The sequence below is a fragment of the Sander lucioperca genome, chromosome 5 (assembly GCF_008315115.2).
Source record: "Sander lucioperca isolate FBNREF2018 chromosome 5, SLUC_FBN_1.2, whole genome shotgun sequence".
Lineage (NCBI taxonomy): Eukaryota > Metazoa > Chordata > Actinopteri > Perciformes > Percidae > Sander > Sander lucioperca.
The window spans coordinates 41,421,331-41,439,204 of NC_050177.1; the positions used below are offsets into that span (position 1 = coordinate 41,421,331).

The following is a 17,874-nucleotide window of genomic DNA, read 5'->3' on the forward strand; positions in this document are numbered from 1 at the left end:
ATAATAATAATAATGTAATAAGAATAATGTATACTTTATTAATCCCACAAGGGGAAATTACAATGTTTTCACTCTGTTGTTATTACACACATTACACACAGGCCTGAATTACACACACATGCTCAGTACCTGTACATGCACTAATGGAGAGATGTCAGAGTGAGGGAGCTGCCCATGGAAAGGCACCCCGAGCAGTTGGGGGTTCGGTGCCTTGCTCAAGAGCACTTTGGCAGTGCCCAGGAGGTGAACTGGCACCTCTCCAGCTACCAGTCCACCACCATACTTTGGTCCGTATGGGGACTTGAACCAGCAACCCTTCCCAACCCAACTCCCTACTGACTGAGCTACTGCCACCCCAAATGCTGCGGGGAAGAAGTTGTTGTTGTTTCCTACCCGACACCCTCCTTGCGCTATCTTTGTAAATGCGCCATCATATTAGAAGTATTTCCATTAGCATAAGCCACAATTGTTGCATAGTGCTTGCACACAGTCACCTGATTTATCCACCACTTGTTTTTCCAACATTGTCAGGTAACATTAAATCCTAATGCTCCCATACAGCAGACAGAGACTGACTGACAGAAGCACTCGGCACCTCATTTGTTCCAGGGTTAGGGTTAGGGTGACGCTGACCCTGACCCCAACCCTGATTAGCAGACCGAACGGTTCGGATTTTTTACTTGAACCGTTCCATCCCTAACTTTAACTCAAACCACGATCTTTTCCTAAACCTAACCAAGTAATGTTAGTTTTGTCTGAATTCGAATAGGACTCCTAAAGCGTTAAAAAGTTAACACCAAGGGATCTGTTACCATGTGAATAGGCAACGGCCTTCTGAACCTACTAGTAGGTGTAGCAGGCCCCTTCTAACCCAGATCTATGAGGCTGATAACCACTGATAACGGCCATTGATTGGAATGCTTTCATTTGACGGTTCTCAGAAGAATACAACCTTGGACTGCGACTTCCAAGATAACTTTTTGTTATACAGAGCATACACTGCACACACAGCCAGTGTGTGTGATTGCGCGTCCAAATGTTGTCAGCCATGTTTCTCTGTATGTGTGTGTGTGTGTGTGTGTGTGTGTGTGTGTGTGTGTGTGTGGGAGGGGGGGGGGGGGGGGGGGGGGGTTGGCTTACTGTCCTTAACCAACTCAAAACAACAACCTCTTACAACTAAAAGTGATCTTTTCAAAGAAACCCTTAATTATATATGATGCTGCCTCATAACAGATGTCACAAGTGAAAGGAAGACAGACTATGAGCTGTGTAAACAAGCCTACCTCACAAAGGAAGCCAGATTCCTGCACTACACTTGCAGGAAAATAGCCCAACGCCTACAAAAGGACACTTTTTCAAGCAGGCTATTGTATATATATATATTGTGGTGTTAATTGCGAAGATAACGGACTTCGATCTGTCACTGCCAGCTCAGGATGTTTGGCTATTATCATCCCCCACAACCAGTGTCTAATCGACAGTGGTCCTCCTGCTGAATTTCTCAATCAATTTTCAATAAAAAGCAGAGAAAACCAGCAGCCTTGAGGAAACTGTCTTGGCATTGGCATTACATCCACATGCTTCAAACCCCCACAAGATGAAAACGTAACAGAAGTTCTTAGATTGTTGTCTGTTCAAAGTGGTTATGTCTCGCAGTCACTGACATACTGTATGTACATCTACTAGATATGTATGTAAATGCAGAAGACAAATTTCATTTCTCTGTCAATGACAATAAAGGCACCTTTAATCCTTTAATGTAGACATTAGAACTTTTGACAGTTAAAAATGATAAACGTGCTCCTAACATTCTTTAATCTTTAAGGAATTTAAACTACAAAAACGACCACAATCAACAGTGATATAGCCTACACATCACTCGTATTACATTCTAGTTTTCCACTTTTTAATACATCTGAAAAGAGACGGTACAGTGTTTTTGACTTGCTCACAGCAGTGGTTCAACAGCTTCTGCTGGGGTACGGCAACACCACAAACAAACCACACGTAACGGTAGAACTGCCATAGGTTACATGGTATATAGGCTACTAGGAGCGGTTGTCATAGTAATCGTTAAGTTTAGTTATGATTATCATACAAATTTGCTACTGATTATTCCAGACAGCGGTGCATAGTTGCCTCTTGTAGAATAGCAATATTTATTAGCCTATCAATATATTGGGAGGGACATTTTCCATCCATCCATCTTCGTCCGCTTATCCGGTGTTGGGTCGCGGGGGGAGCAGCTCCAGCAGGGCATTTTAAATATATTTAAATATTGGGGGGGATGTGTCCCCTCCACACACACTTAAGGCCTTTTCACGCGGTGAGCGATTGTCGCGCCTTGTATTGTATTAAAGAGAGGCGGGCGGGCAGGTAGGGAGGCACGGGCAATCTGAGTTCACTAAAATATAAAACTGTTTTCTAAACAGTTATCATGACATAGACAGTGGGGCTTCTGCATGTCAGAGCTTTGGCATAAGACTGGATTTATCGGGTAACGTAATTATGACTATGCTAATTTAGCTAACTTTAGCTATCAACAATAACAGTCTGCGGTCAGTTGTAGGGCAGGGATACAGTAGTACACAGGATCCCCATAGTAACCTGTTAGAATATATTTTGTGAAAGTTTTAAGAAAAGGTTTTAGAGTTCATGGGGCTGACCTCAGTGCCTCTGTTTCCCTGGGTTATGAGAGGCCATCTAGTTTTACAGTGATTAGACATTATAAAGGAAGGGTGAGAAAGATCCTCTCTGATCGGGGGAGGGAACGAGGCAAACAATGGTCAGCACTATGCAAGCGTGGGATTTGTGACACTGTATGGAAATGACCTGGCTCTCATGAAAACTCCTTAAAGTTTGCTGGAGATTAAAACACAGGTGTTCAAAATCCAACAATAGCAGCTTGCTTCTTCTGAGTTGAGAATTGGAAGTCAAGGTCATGTTTTTATACAGTGTTACAAATTAGTCAGGAGCCGGCTGGAGCCAGAAGATCTGGACCGGATCCAAACTGATGAGAGCACCACCAGGGATGGGACAGAAATGGATAAATAGACAGCATTTTAACTTAGCAGCACCTGATGCCAGGAGAAACTCTGTCGGTTCGTTAGGAGATAGGGACTCTACCTTTGTGTATCAGATCCATGTACATGTACTTGTATTCTGCAATATCTTTCACTAAACTTGTTATTAATTTTAACTGGACGAATCCTGGTCTTGATTTGATTCCTGAGTTTTATTTCTCTGATCTACCAGTAAACGAACACAAATAGTGACCAAAGAATTGGAGTCAGATTAAGTCTGGCCTTTTTAGGGCCAGACCGGTCAAATCGGTCACATTTTAAATTAAAATCCTACAAACCACACACTGATCGACTGGCGTTTACTCGCTGAGCGTTGTCCGCCTGTCTGTTCACATGAAGAGTGCCCCACAGATCCACGGGACTACGCTGGCAGTGTTGGTAAGTGTTGCTCCCCATGTGAAAAGCCCTTTACACACACTCACACACATGCACATATTCCTAGATTTATAGGTAGATCATTCTTAAAGCTGCACTGATCCATTTTTTTATATCAACAATGGAAAAAATAACACAAAGCTGAGCAAAGTCACTTCAGCTGGTTTAATTCTGTATGGAAAAAGGGGTGAGACCAATCACACATCTGTTTAGTCACGACAACTTGATGCAGCATTTCAATAAGTCCCGTCATTTCGCCACCCAACACAGACAACTTGAGTTATGGCCAATTCCCTGCTAAGCCCCGCCCTCTGCAAAGACTCTTTAATCGATAGCAGAAATGTGTATCTCAGTCTCGCATAAATTTTGGTGTTGATAGAACCAAAATTGACAAAAGTCTATTCATATCTCTGTTTTTCACTTGATGGAAAAATCTGTCATGGCAGACTTTTTAGGGTCCAAGGGGCTTTTTTGTAGAACACATTAAGCTGAACTTGTCAAAGTTTTCACTTTTTTGGACTTCAATTACAGCGCCACCATCAGGCAGAATTACATTTTATGGGAAGCATGAGCACATCATTTCCAGTTATGGTGACAATGTTCATGTCTCTAGCTCGTTCCAGCCCACAGCAACTTGAAAAAGGAATAATTTAGCATATAATTCTAAATAGGCCACACCCACATGCACCAATCAATATGACACTTCAGATATTGGGTAATACTCGCCCCAAAAATGTGCACCAATTTTTGGTGAAATTCTGTACACCTGGTTTTGGGGCTACATATCTTTGGCGCCCCCTACGGTTTGAGCTCAAAATTTATGATGATTGGACAAACCGTTTGTGAGTTATGGGCAATTTCCTGCTAAGCCCCGTCCTTGTTTTTTGACCAATCTTGCTCATTTATAGTAGAAATGTGTGTCCCACAATACTGCATCAAAATAAAAAGTAGACAAGTAGTAATAGAAAAGTAGACAATAGTATACTTGTATTACTGTTTTTCACATTATGCAAATTAGCAAACACTATCATAATGGTGTACTTTTATGGTCCAAAAGGTTTCAATTTGCATTGAGCTGGACTTGTGTGAAGAATTTCAAGTCAATCAGACTTACGGTGGGAGGGGCGTGGCCTTTTCAAAATCGCGTTTTGGGGCATTAATTACAGCGCCACTATGTGGCCGATCGGAGGCAAATTTCTTGTGAAGCACGTGCACATAATTTCCAATTATGGTGACAAGTTAAATTTTTGTAGCATTCATTTCAAAGAAATTCATTAGCATTCATTCCAGCTCAGGCAATTTGAGCCGTGGCGATTCACTTAATGTAAATGACAATCATGAAGAATGTAAGCTTTTTGGTAGAGGGCATGAACAAATCCAATAGACATCAAGGAAGAAACCAAGGCACTCGTCTGCAAGAAAAAATATTTTTAAATGCCTTTAAAGGGTAACTTCGTTTTTTTTCCACCTGGACCCTATTCTCCTATGTTTTTGTGTCTACGTGACTGATAGGAACAACAATCTTTTAAATTGGTCCGGTATTAAGCAAGACCTCTGCAGCGTGTCACCATCAGTGAAACAAGCTACAATGTAAGTTAATAGGGCAATTGTGCAACTTGTATTTATGTTCACTAAAGTGTTTGTTTTGCCACTGCCAGGCTCAGATTAATATTCTAAGTGTCTGACAACATTATAGAAAGGATTTCTAAGGAGGTCGACCTTTCTGTTAAAGAGTAAGATCCTTTTTTTAAACATAAAAACATCCGTCTTTTACTGTGACCATTTACTGTTCAATATGTTGCAGTTTTACAAACAAGAAAGTGAACAACTTGAGCCTGACGGACATGTTGCATCCTGGTTGCATCTCAGTAAGCTAGCAAGAGTAGGCTACACAACAGATAACTTCCGTGTAGCCTACTTCAAAATAAAAGCACTTCCTGTGACGGTTCGCAGTAAAACTAAATTACTGTTAAATAAGGTTGTGTAGGCTACCTTTTCACAAACCAGCTGTAATGTAAATAGTGAGTTTTAATCACACTATAATTGAACATTTCCTTTAGAGTGTTTTAAACTAAACAACATGAATTTCTTATTCAAGTGCTATAAACAAACATTTTACAACAATGCCGTACTTTTAATTGAGTATTTTCATTTTCTCCTACTTGCCTATTATACGTTTTACTTATCTATTTTTTATAGATTTAGTTACTTTGCATATTTATATTGATTATACAAAATATGAATAATCTATGATGTATTAAAGTGGATAAATAGGAGACTTTATTGATCCGGTGGTGAAATTCACAAGCTAGCTGCCAAATTAAACTTCCCCTGTTATTTTGGTGAAAGTAACTCAAAAGTAATGCAAAAGTAGTGTAACGCATTACAATTCAGAGACAGTAATATTGTAATATAACTAATTACTCTCAAATGACAGTAACTAGTAATCTATAATGTATTACATTTTGGAAGTAACTTGCCCAACACTGTAAATGAAGATCACTACACTGAAGCTTTTTTGAAACGTTAGCCCCCAAATAAATGTATTGGATGTTTTGTTTTTGTAAGAACTGGCACCACAGTAAAGGACCAGTGGTCCTCAGGAAATAAAGCTTTTGTGACTGGATGGATGTATGTCACACAAATATTTTTTTTTGTGCAGCTAATTGGCAATTTGTTACCATAACAATTAACAAGGCAGTATAATTAATAGCTTTTACAGCAGTAACTCTCTGGTATGTTGCTGTTTTATAGTTTGCTCAGCGAGCAGCATTTTCTCATTAGATTATTGCAAATTGCAAAAAGGCATGATAATGGGCTCATTTACCTAAGTGCTATGACTGAATGTATGTTTAAGAGGCTTTTAAAAGGTTTGCTTTCCCTCCATGTCGGTTTCATGTTGTTTCCAGACACAGTGGGTAACAGGCAGGATCATTAAAACACCTACAAGACAAATGAAAAGTGTTAACATGATTAAAACTTCTATTAACACCTGCACACTCAGTGATTTGGCACAACATCTGAAATCGGTCTTTGTTCACAGGAGAAACTTGTCATTTCAATTTGGGCCAAATATGAATATGCACTGTTACCATATTTGTATATCAGCAAATGTACTTTCTTTGCAATGTTCAAAACAAATAAAACAAGGCAACAATAAAATATTTTCCACCAGTGATGTTCTTCTGAGCAAATTAATAACTTTTTTAGCATATCTAATCTTGCCTCAATGTCTTTGGCCTAGCTAGCGACCCCCAAAACCTAAAACCAAAATTGTGAGTAGTTATTAAGGAAGACTGAGGAACAAATCAGTAGCAACCTGAAGTAATGAAACATTATGTAATACTGACATCAAATGTTTAAAATGGTTATTGTAGCCCCTCCTCCCTAGACTTGAAGTTTACGGGGTTGCAAGGTTGAGAACGTTGGACCCAATGTCCCACAATATCCCACAATGTTAGCTAGATGCTAGTCTTGCATTGCCAGACATTACTCTACAGCGCAGCGGAGTTGCTAGATGCTGCTATGTTGACAGTCATAAAAGTTTGTGCTCTTGCGGAGCTCTGTACCCAGCTGACAGTCACCTTTTATCAGCTTAAAATTACTGCAACAACCACTTAAATGACGGCAACCTCACGGTCTTCTGTACCCAGATCACAGTCACCATTTGTCGGCTACAGTTGCTGAACAGAACAACATATAGTCTTTCTTCCATAAAGATTATAACTTTGTCTATGCTTATGTGTAGATGAATACAAATATTTGTTGTTGCATGATCTACAAAATAATTTAATAAAAGCAGCTTGTCACTGTACATTACACATTATGGTTGCATGTCTGTTTGTAAAAAAGTAGGGAATCATCTTACTGTCCAACTTATAACTGTGAAGCTGGTGATGGTAAAGTTAATCACAAGAATTTTCCATAACGTAACATACCATTGCAAAGCACCTGTAAAGCACGTAAGCGGTGTCCCAATTCAACAATTCAGGCTACACGGTTGTTTGCTTGCCTGGTACTGTGGTAACGTTAGCAGTTAGCGTGTGTTAGTATAGTGATGGAAACAGGTACGTGTCCAGAAAGAACCAGGACGAGAGGCCAGTTACAAAATATAAATTGAGTTTATTCACAAAGTCCGCATGAATTAAAAACACTAATAGGAAAAGGCCAACAGCGCCAGCGTGGAGCTACACAGTAGCGACTTTAGGGGGAACGTGCAATGGCACCGACACAATCACTTGATATAAATAGCAAAAATGCATAGGAATAATTTAGAGGCTATTAATATGCTTTAGGACCCAATACACACAATAAAAGAGCAATGAGCTCCAATAGAACAAAATACCACTGCACACTTTATAACCTACACATTCATTGTTCACTACATGCAGGGAATAATAGAAGACTTAACATCTCAATCCACACTAGCAGGCAATAAGGGGTCTCTAAAGTTATATCTGAGCGTATAACCAACTCTAGAATTGCACAGCGCCCGTCAGCGATATTGCACTTTACCCGTTAGTAATATTTAAAATGAAAGAAAATGAACAAACCCAACTAAGAAAGAAAACAAATTATACAAATAAATGCCCGTTACTCTAAATTAATGTGGGAAAAAACAATGACAGTCAATATTGCACTCGAAGACAGTCCTGTAAAAAAGCAAGCCAATATTATATTATATTTTAGGACACAATGTATTTCATAAAATGGTCAGACAGTATGTGTTAAAAAAACACTGGTTTAAGCTTTTAATAGTGTTTTTGTACATTAGCCCTTAGTATAGACCACAGTAGGATAATTATCTCAAAATCTAGCTACATGATCAAAGGTTATTTTCAGAATAGCTTTAAATGTGTTATAGTGTGCTATTTTCTATAATAATTTGAACTTGTGTAAATTGTCTTTGAGTACCCTGAAAAGCACTTTATAAATAAAATGTATTATTATAAGTAATTGTGTATGATTTATCTATCTTACTTTAGCAATTCATGTAATTTAGTAAAGATATTTCAAGTAATTTCTTGTGACCTATACTGGCCAGTTTTGTTAAATGGGTTAATGCAGGATCAATCGATCGGCACATCTTCCTGACATCTGTACTACGTTTAACAGACGTCAGGAAGATGTGCCTGAGACTGCATCTGTAAGATGTATAGCAGATGTTGGGACGATGTATATGAGCCCGCATCTGTACGATGTATATGAGCCTGCATCTGTGCGATGTATGAAATACGTTGGAACGATGTGTATATATATATATATATATATATATATATATATATACGTTGCGGAGAGAGCGCCTACATGTCGCTGAAACGTAGCAATATGCTACGTATTCCCGCCGCATTTTGACGTTGATAATAACATGTATATACCTGTTTATGCGATTTATTTCAAGAAAGCATATTCGCCCCATAGTGTTACACTGTAGAGTCATCTGACAATGGTATCCAATATGGCGCCCATGATTTGAGTTGGCCAAATTCTCTATATAAAGAGCGCTGGTATATGGTGTGCCACGCCACCAGAAGGGATGTCATAGCCACAGAACCTATTTTTATTTTGTTTTTTTCATGCTTGCTTATGATGGGCTCAGTGTTGATTTTTCGTAATGAAAGTTTATGCAGCTTAACTGCCCACTTTACCAGTATTCACTTTGCATACTTTTACATCCTTTATACATTTCAAAACAACAAAATGTGTATGCAGATTCAAACACATTGCTTTTATTACAATGAACAACCTTTATAAATGTTTTAGTTGCCAATCTAACTACTAGCATTATGTTGTTATAGCAACATAATGCAGTTAATTTGAAAATTATATGTTTATATTATACCTTTCTTCAAGGATCAGTATCAGTCTGATATATCTACAATACAATACCAATACTTATCAATTTTCCAAAGCAACAGAAATTCCCTGAGGGAACGGTTTAGTTATACTCACTGTTGACAGCCTTAGCTGAATATGGGAAGGGTTCGGAAATGGAGAAGAAGGTGTGTACTGTGACTTAAGCAGTCGAACACACCGCAGCACATCGGTAAACACCGTTAATCACAGGTTAGCAGATGAGAACGTTAATTGCAGCAGAGGAAATAACAAGACCCAGAGGAGGCTTCTATTTCTCGACACCCCCACTATTACTGATAAGGGCCAGACGGGTGGTGTGTGTGTGTGTTTGCACTGAAAAGTGAGGGGTGTCTGGAGGAAAGAGGTGACAAGGGGGATGTAATGTTGAATATGAGCTTACAAACACTTTGCTTTGTTGCTTATGTGTCTCAGACCCACATCTTTCTCTCTAAACAAGACAAACACACAACCAAAGTTACCAGAAAAGCTGTCAGTCACACAAGGATTTTCAAAAAACTTTTTTTAGTTTTAGCCAATATCTTATTACAATATATTCTTCATGGTGGCACTTAAGTTAAAGAAATGCCCAACTAATTTCATTTTGCACCGTATCAGTTTCATACATTTTTAAGAAAGCAAAACCTTTTCAAATACACAGCACACAGGATTGGCAATATTGGTAGAGGCAACATCTTTTTTTCTTACTGTCAAGCCCCCAGTTGCTTCTAATGTTCCTGCAATACGCAATATTCATTGTGAACTATGTGTTTACGTAAGGATGTCAGGGATGTATTAGGAGGACTGGATACTGTGTTGCGTGATGGCGCCCTAATCATTCAAATGAAATTGTTCACCAGGTTCTTACTCCACAGCGCTGTGGAGAGCTGGCAATCAAGGTCTGGCACTGCGAGACTGCGGGGGGCAGCAGCTCCAGCAGGGGACCCCAAACTTCCCTTTTTCCCCAAGCCACATTAACCAGCTCTGACTGGGGCATCCCGAGGCGTTCGTAGGCCAAGTGTGGAGATATCATTTCTCTACCTACTCCTGGGTCTTCCACGAGGCCTCCTCCCAGTTGGACGTGCCTGGAACACCTCCCTAGGGAGGCGCCCAGGAGGCATCCTCACCAGATTCCTGAACCACCTCAGCTGCCTCCTTTCCACGCAAAGGATCAGTGGCTCTACTCCGAGTTCCTCACAGATCACTGAGCTTTTCACCCTATCTCTGCAGTAAGGGATACACCAGCCACCCATTTTGGCCGCTTGTACCCAGGATCTCGTTATTTAGCTTCATGAACCAACCCATTCTCACTCCCAACTCATCATATACAAATACTGACTCTTGGTCCGTGTCTCTCAGTGTCAGATACCAATGCAAAAATCCCCCTTTAGCGTACCCATGGCGCTGTATGGCGTAGTATGAAGAGAGACAACAGTAACCTAACTGTCCCATTCTTGTGCTGCAGGTCAGTTAAACGTACGTCCTGACCCAGAGCGTCAAATAGTGACGTCAAGAGTCTCGACCAAGCTCGTCTAAATATGACCCTAAAGTGCTAGACACTAAAGGAGACTTTTTGTGTCAGTAACAAACGGCAAAGGCACCTGACAGACTGGGGGTGAGAATGTGTTGCATGACCATAGGCGAAAATTGACCGGTAGATTGAGAGCTTGGTCGAATGATAAATGTCATTATAGATGCACAAATCATTCCAATAACTCGAACGCACATTGACATCAACCGAATAGGAGTTTTGCATCTCATCAATTACTCACTTATTTAAGAGAAAAGAGTGAAAAATACAAAAAAATATCTGGTGTTAAAGGACAATTTCGGCGCAAAACGAACCTAGGAGTTAATAACAGATGTGTACCCACTCGATCACTCTCTGGGACATGTTTTCATGCTAATCAAATGTGTTTGTTGCTTGAAAGAAGCTAGCGCGGACCACTGATTAGTTTACAACGCAATTCAGGGCACAGGGAAAGTAAAAACAAATCGCTATTTATACGACTAAAAAGGCTCAAAATATCACCACACTTCAACGGTAGCATAATGAGGGTCCCTAAATGTTAACCATAGCATTGAGAACATTGTAACATTGACAGTTACTTTGGGAAACTGCGGACATTGTGAAGCTATGGCCACCGAACAGGAGTTGCAAGGAGTGGGACCTGTTGCGTCGCGACACCCTAGAGACACAGTGTTTTGTACAGTCTGAAGATTTCCCCTCTCTGATAAACAGGGCTGTACTTGAAACTTTTTTCCACGTCCCGAAAATAAATTGGAGACGGCGACCCAGACCAGAGGGACCAGATGGACAGTTATCCACCGAGTAAGTACACTAGACAAGTTATGTTTTACATCGGTGGCCGCATGTAAACATGAACGCGAGTGTCTTTATAATCTATCTTTTCAATAAACTGTCTGTACACTTACAAAGTTCTCAATGCTTCGGTTAACATTTAGGGACCCTCATTATGCTACCGTTGAAGTTTGGTGATATTTTGAGACTTTTTAGTGGTACAAAATAGCGATTTGTTTTTACTTTACCTGTGCCCCGAATACTAGCGTTGTAAGCTAATCAGCGGTCCACACTAGCTTCTTTCAAGCTACAAACATATTCGATTAGCATGAAAACATGTCCCAGAGAACGATCGAGTGGGTACATATCTGTTATTAACCCCTAGGTTAATTTTGCGCCGGAATTGTCCTTTAATCAGGTTATTGCAACAAATCAGTTTTTTTTTTTTTCATTTAGATGTGTTGACATTGTCCCCATACAAACAACCTGCACATGGCTTCCACAGCATCTAAATCAATCAGCATGGCTCTATGCATCCAATAGCTGCCTAATTGATGTACTAATCCAGTCACTAAGTACTGCAGCGCTGTGGAGTCTGCCCAAAGCAAACACAACACACAAGTCATCAATGAGCTGCTTCTCAAACAAGAGAGTGGAGCAGGACTGACAGAACATCTATGAACTATAGATCAAGGAAGAGAAGCGCACACTCCTGAGCTGCACACCTTTGGCCTTCAACAAGACAGCTTTCTTATCTAATGGGCCTTCAGGAAATGAGGCTGCAACACATTTTTAATTTTCTGTGATATTATTTTACACGTCTGCATAGACGCACATTGCAGGGAGGGGGAGGTCAGGACCTATCGCATCTGAGGGTTATCCCCCCCCCCCCCTAAAAAATTATTAAAGGTCCTATGACATGCTGCTTTTTGGATGCTTTTATATAGGCCTTAGTGGTCCCCTAATACTGTATCTGAAGTCTCTTTCCCGAAATTCAGCCTCAGTGCAGAATTACAGCCACTAGAGCCAGTCCCACAGTGAGCTTTACTTAGTATGTGCCATTTCTGTGTCTGTAGCTTTAAATGCTATTGAGGAGGAGAGAGGGGGGGGGCAAGGTGGAGGGGGGGGGGTGTGGCCTTGACCAACTGCCACTTTGCTTGTTTGCAAGTAAGGGGGTTGTCAGTACCCGATCCGTACCACCTGTAAGATCCGTTCTGCGCATGCGCATGATTACGTAGTAGAAAACTAACAATGTCCCTGTGCGATTTGTACCACACATGCGTTGAAACACTTTACGACCAAACATCACAACTTTTGTATTAAATCTTTATTATACAATAGTCATACAAACAATCAAGACTTGTTGCCACTGATCCAAAACCGTGTAGCGACGTCGTTGTTGTGTTGTTTATGTTAATGTTTTTACTTTTAATACTTCGTCTTGACTAATAACCATAGACTGTATATTATTAATGCGATGAAGTGTAAACGTACATAGCTAAGTGTCCTTTCGAAGACGGGATGACAGCTCTTCCAGCCACCACTGCTGTATACCACTATAGTAGCTACATGCTAACGGCAGTAAACATGTCATCTTAGCTGGCAACGTTGTTAAATTCTGCCCAAATCCGGGTCACATTCCTGCTGAAACATGTCCGATTGTGTAGTGTTTGGTTCAGAAGCCTTTATCTGCGATTTTTGACGTTAGAAAGTGCTGCTTCGTTCCATCTACAATCTAACGTTAGCATACTCATAGCTAACTATTATGTAGCTGCATGCTAACGCGACATAGCCGAGCATATATAGCTAGCTGTATATGTACGTATGTAGAAGGACTTTGTACCGTAAAAAAATCACCAATAAAAGCTTCTAAACCAAATACTAAACAAATACAAATACAGTAAAGTGACCGGAATTTGGGGTGAAATGTCCAGCATTGAGCTACATAATAGTTTGCTAGGAGTTTGCTGGTCTCTCACAGAGATCTCATTTGTAGCCCTGTTTTTACCCAAAACTTTCATAAAAGTACAAACACATAAAGTGAGAGGTATATGCACATGATTAAACTTTATTTCAAGCATGATTAACCTAAAGCAGGACGGAGTCATGACTTAAGACACCAAAAGCAAGGCTTCTAGCTCAGGCTAGCTAGCGTTAGCAAATTACCTTCAAAGTTGCAAAGAAATGATGAAACGTAAAACGTGAAGTCTTTATTTAATTTGCTACATGGTGTTGTACTGGATGGCCAGACGACCCTCTGAGGAAACTCCAGCAAACACCTTGTAAACTTTATCTCTGCCATCATAACGGTCTACTGTCACTGTGTAATGTTTTCTTCCGGTAACCATAGAGCTGTGCGCAAGCGTAGAACTGATCAGGCAGTGTCATAAAACACACTGAGTTTCTGCGCATGCGCTGAATTATGCACATGCGCAGAACAGATCTTACAGGCGGTACGGATCAGGTACTGACAGGGGTAAGCTTCTCCTCGGACCGCGTGGATCCAATGGCACCATTTTGATGCTACCAAGCCATCACCTCCCATTAGCATTCCATTGATGCATTCTATACTTGTTTGCACTTTGCAAAAATATACAGAGAGCCATTGCTTTTTTACAGCCATGACTTAATGTGATAAAATCTCTGCATTCTCATCTTACGCATCACACTCCTCTGTTATGGTCTGGTGGCCATTTCAGTAGATTTACTCACTAACATAGTTGTGGAAACACAATAAGCATGGAAACTAAATGCACACTTCCTGCATTGCTGCATTACTTCAAATACTAAGTTACTCATCTAGTAAACTAGTATTCACATGAAATAAAACAATAAAACATTGAGACCATTCAGCAAAGGACACTGGGAAATAACAAATTCAACACTGGTTGCTATGGACTCGTCACTAGGCTTCCTCAGTCACTGTATATTTTAGCTGAACATTATCCAAAACTCCATTATCTCAGACAAGTGTCAATTTGGGGGCTTGCATGCTACCACGCCTTCCTTCTCAAATGCCTTGAAAAGGCTGTCATATATATATATATAGACCTCCCGTCTCATGCCCTCCCAGCTTGGTGCAGTCTGCGAGCTTCAACTTTTCAAAAGAAAAGCTTGCGTCTGCCCTGTTATGTTTTCGTACGGTGTTTTGGAGGTTTTTGAACTAAACAGTACGGCATGAATAAAATTATTTTTTCATCAGATGTCTTAGTTACAACACAATGGAGCTAGCAAAGCAGTTTTGTGTTTATATGTGCGAGCGGGATTTATTCAGTTTGGGAATTCCCAAAGTTACAGCTCAAATTGTCCGGCTGACTAAACAGGGAGGGATCCATCTGCTAGCAATAGGGGCCGAGACTGAGAGAGCTACATGGATAAATATGCACCAAACAAGCCACTTTGAAATTGTACTGTTCTCATGAATACAAAAGTTGGGTGACCCTCCCCCCTAGACTAAAAAAAATGGATGACCCTCCCCTCAACAAAGAATAAAAAGACATGACCCTCCCCTATTTTCCTCCGGTGGTCCATTCCATAAATACCGAACAGTCCCTAATACAGATGATACTTTGTCATTAATAAATTAGTCATGACAAAACATTTTTCCATGAATCCTCTATGTTAGCGATTATAACGTTACCTAGCTTGTTTGGTAGCTTGTTTGATAGTTAGTTAGCTAGCTAACTTGCTAATTCCACCCAACATGCTTTCACTGGTTACAGACAATGAGCTGACTGGCTTGTTAGTTAGCTTGCTTGCTATGAGGCTCAGTACTCCGTTCAGTATCATCTTTATTACAGAAAAGAATAACTTCATCCAATGTTTAAAGTGAATAAAATAGTCTTGCCAGCCTACTTGCTGGAGTTCCACAACTACACATATCCTCTACAACTGTACTATTTTGGCTGTATTGTTTGTGTTCCCTTCAAAAATAGCTCTTGAGAAAGTTAATGTTTATTAAATCCATACTGTTGGCCTTTTTGCAACTGGAGCTCCAGCCCCAAATGTTTTCTCAAAAGTCCCGAATCTTTTAGGCATTCAAAATACTTTCAACTGTTCTATACTACTGCTACTACTATGCTATTCCCTAAATAAATCTAATAAAATGCAAATGTTCTTCTGTTGGCCTAATATTCAAATCATAGCATTTAAGACCATGTTTACTTGACATTGTTAAGGATCCTTGATTTGCAATTAGAGCAGCCCAGATTATTATGGCATTTCAATAAAATGTAGTAGATTTAGTATAACATTATAACAAAAATGGGTTTCAAGATTAGTAATGCTGTTTATGCCAAATTCCTACCCTACCCGTGTTATGGGACTTAAAAATATTAACATCAGACAATGTTTGCCTCTTTTTAGGTGACAGGAGTAAAAATGATTCATCCTTAACATTTGTTGTGTTCTAGTTTCAGAATACTAAAGACAGTTGAAGAACAATTAGATAGATGTAGGCTCTACAGGATGATTTTTTGTCCTTAGCAACTATCATGTTTTATCAAATGATGTGCAGATTATATTATCAATTGGCTTGAAAAAATAGTGCATATGGTACACGGGGGAGCATGCCCACAGACCCGCCTATGTTTGGGCTGAACCCCGAATGTTTTTAACATCTGGCTGGTTGGTTCACCCAGTTAATGAAACTCGTCAGACACTAAGAAAAACAATCTAAGCATGTCAGGGGCAAAAACAGCACTTTTAGTGAATGGAAATTAAAGGCGCGCAATTGCCCATTAACGTTAACGTTGTAGCTTGTTTTGTCTCTGCCAACTGCTTGCTTAATACTGGACCAATTTCAAAGAGTTTTAGACACACATAGACATACAAACATGGGAAAACAGTGTCCAGGTTGAAGAAAAAAAAAAAAAACGAATTTACCCTTTAATGACCTCCACCCTGTAACTGTTTGCTGGGGAGGGCAGTGCTGTTACTGGATTTAAAAAAAAATATGGTCACTAAAGCTGTTTCTCAATGAGGATTCAAGTTTACCACAGGTCCTTTCAGCATGCAGCAGAGATGGGGGGGGGTGAAATAGGGAAAGTTGAAGGCAGGAGGAGATAGGAATCGATCGTGGAAGTGTGTTCCTCCCCACCAACACTGAGGTTAAAGGAGAGGCCTGTGCAGAAGAATGTCCTACTGAGTAATTACAAGAGCACATCTCTTAACACACACACAACTGCCCCAGCTTTCATGCCAACCCGTGTTAATAATCAGTGCTCATAATGAACAGAATCCATAGGTCTGCTGGGTTAAGGTCCTCAACAACCTTGCTCCAAGCAACAATGGCCATGGCACAGCATAAAGACACACTGGCCTTCCTGCTGTTGGAGCTGTGCTGCGCTACTGCCCCCCTGTGGACACACTGGGCACAGACAAGCTCCATACTTCAGCTTCTGAGACAGACATGACATTATAAATAAGGTAATATGCTGTACACATAAATGTATGTATTATGCAATTAAATGCGAGAATGTGTTTGAGTGTTAATGCATGTTTGATAAATGCTCTTTTTTAGTCTTGCTTTAAAGAAACTATTATTCTTTTTTTGTCTACAGTTTTCTTTTTGTTCCTTGTTTTCATCTGCGTTTTAATTTAGTTCTGTGAAGCACTTCCGGCTGCATGCTTGCATAAAAGGTGCTATATAAATACAGTTGAGTGTTCATGTCAGTCTTGGACCATGGTGATGTGATTCATAGACATGCATCATCTTCAAATTTTAAATCTCTAGACTCAGTCTATCACTCCGCCTTGAGAGTCATAACCGGTCATGTCTATGGTACACATCATTGTATTTTATATGAAAGTGTCTCCGAGAGAGATGTGATACACACTGGTATCTCTTTATCTATGAGGCTCTTATTGGGAAACTAGCACATTACCTTACAGAACTTCTCTGTTACTCAGAGGGACATTATCAGACTTGCTCTGCTTGGCTTTTCATTCATGTTCCAATTTTTTTTTTTTAAACTGTTGATTTTTTAATTTTTTTAAGCAACAGAACATTCCCTGACAATGGACCAGAGAGAAACATTATAATAATTCCATGTAAATAAATAAAGAGAAAATAAATAAATGAAATGAAATAAAATAAGGATTGTGTTTATACATACTCTGCTATAAAAAGTACATAAACCCACAAATCAAATTAAGCAAAATAAGTTAGAATCTAACTTGAAAAAAATACTTGGCCTGGAACTTTTGGACAATTTAGAAATATGGTTTAAAACCTGCTAACTTCTACTTGTACTTTCTTTA

General features: G+C 39.8%; 1 long non-coding RNA gene across 1 annotated transcript; it reads right to left on the bottom strand.

Moving 5' to 3' along the window:
* Positions 1 to 3,489: 3,489 nt before the first annotated feature.
* On the bottom strand, positions 3,490 to 16,958 carry LOC118495090. The gene is made up of 3 exons (XR_004897413.1): positions 15,213 to 16,958; positions 9,719 to 9,724; positions 3,490 to 3,500 (listed from the first exon to the last, which is right to left on the bottom strand). It is a non-coding gene; the product is annotated as an uncharacterized LOC118495090 (long non-coding RNA).
* Positions 16,959 to 17,874: the final 916 nt, after the last annotated feature.